The sequence below is a fragment of the Morone saxatilis genome, unplaced genomic scaffold, assembly GCF_004916995.1.
Source record: "Morone saxatilis isolate NCDOM2014 unplaced genomic scaffold, NCSU_SB_2.0 Contig8, whole genome shotgun sequence".
Lineage (NCBI taxonomy): Eukaryota > Metazoa > Chordata > Actinopteri > Moronidae > Morone > Morone saxatilis.
In genome coordinates this window covers 3722723-3724974 of record NW_023340257.1, presented here as the reverse complement: position 1 = coordinate 3724974, position 2252 = coordinate 3722723, and positions in this window count along the sequence as shown.

The following is a 2252-nucleotide window of genomic DNA, read 5'->3' as shown; positions in this document are numbered from 1 at the left end:
ATCTCTGCCAGTGTCCCGGAAAAGGGGATTTGGCATGGTGTGTTCTGCCTCATGTGTTTATTGTTATAATCCGAACTCCCCACCAGTCAACCGGGAGAGTCACCCTGTTTTTTTTGATTGTGTTGGGCAGGAACCCAGAATGCCAATGGTATGTTCTTTTGGTTCGGTCGGAGTTGAGAGCTTCCTGTGGGTGGGCTCTATCAGAGTGGGGGTTCAAGGCACCCAAGCCGTTTGCCATGTAGCATTTGTGAAGACAGAGAGTGCTTGAAACCATGCTGCTAATCGGCGGAAGCGAGTTCACAATCAGCCATGTCAGAGATTAGTACGCAGCAAGTTGTGGAGGGTCCGGTTGAAGCGCTCGCACTGACCATTTCCTTCCGGATGGTATGGGGTTAGGTCGAGATTAAAACGCAGCACTCAGAAGAGTGCTACGAGGGGGCTCTGGCACAAGGTTAATGTAATTTGTAAAAATATTCTAAGGTCTTTAAAAATGAACCAAATCAGTTAAACAATATCCCTACTAAAATAAAGGAAAAAAGAAAAAGATAAAATGATTAAGATAATTAAAACAGTTAAAATAAAAAAATAGATAAACTGATAAAAGAGATAAATTAAAAGAATTTTTATTTAAAAGGGACAGGATGGTTCGACCATACAGGAGGGCAGCGGGAGATTCATCCCCAGCTAATATGGTGTCGACCCCACATGTTAAAAGAAGGGGGCACACCTCCAAAATTGCCTGAAGGTGTCTAAAATAAATTAAAATAATTTAAGAAAATGTTTTATATAAAATAAATAAATAAATAAATAAATAAATAAAAAACAAACAACCACAGTCATACTAACCTAAGAATAAATATGGGCGGGTAAACACATTAATCTCCCAAGAAATTTATATAAACCAATGATAAAAAGATAAAACAAAGGGGTTAATAAATGTACAAACCATGCAATAAATATATAAAAACATGTAAAAAAAGTGCCATAAAACATAAGTGCTTAAAAATAAATTAGTATTCACACCAAAGGGAGAGAAAAACAAAGGGAAAAATATTTTTTTTCTTTCTTGTGTTTGCCCGCCCATGCCCTAATTTCCGCAGTCATACAATAACAATCATACCTGATAAAAGAGACACACAAAAAAACATATATAAAAAGAACCAGACCTTATTTAAATATACACCTCCATATACTCAAACATATATATAAAATTGAAAGATTTAAAATGTTGAGTAAAACTAGTTGGAGGCATGCCCCCCTTGCCTTCCGTTAAAAAAGAACATCTAAAATCACAGCAGGCGCCCCCGTTTCCAGGTTCTGCAAAAAGAAATAACTAGCCCCTATCTATGTTGTAAAATTAGGTAAAAAATATAGTAATAAAATTCATAAAAACATGCAAAATATTATCAATGTTCCCACATAAAATTCATAGGTGGTGTCATTGATAAAATCCTCAAACAATAAAACCATAATTAATATATATATATACACAACCTATCAAGGATAAAACAGAAGTAAAATTAGTAAAAAAAACCTCACACATTAGTAAATATTATTAAATAAAATTTAATAGAAAAATAAAACAGACATAAGAGAGGGGCATATAAAATTCACAGGAGTACTGGTCGAGGTGTAAAAAAGAGGGCGCCAAACTGCAGGCAGTTATGCTCTCTGGGGGAGGCACCATAAACTGTATTGCCGTTAAATAAAATGGGGTTAAAAAAGTGGATTTTAATATTTTTCATTTAGTCCGTTAGGATCTATTGTTTTCAGTTTATGTATCCACTTTCTCTCCAGCTGCCCGTCGTGTATCGTCGTCAAAAATGTCACTCATCCAGCCAAGCTTTGCAGGTTATGTGGGGCCATTTGTATGAATATATGTAAATATAAATGCTCGTACGTTTCCACCTATTCATTTCTTATAAACCTGTGTTGTTTAATGGTATGTTGATTTCATTACCCGTCTCCCCAACGTATAAAATATGGCAAGCCTTGCATCTAACAGCATAAACTGCGTTCCTAGTTTGTGGTGTTAAGGCCTGCCATAGGTTCACTCCATTATGTGAGCGGTTGTTAAAAAGATGGGGGAGACGGATAAATCCAATGTCCAACTCTCGAAGCGCCTCCCTAGTTCTGTTTGTGTTGTTATTAAAAGCCGTGTGTATCAAAATGTCTTTTAAGTTTTTGTTACGGCGGTAGGCGGAGATCATACGGCACCCCTGCAGCGCGTCACAGCCCTCCCTCGCCCTCTC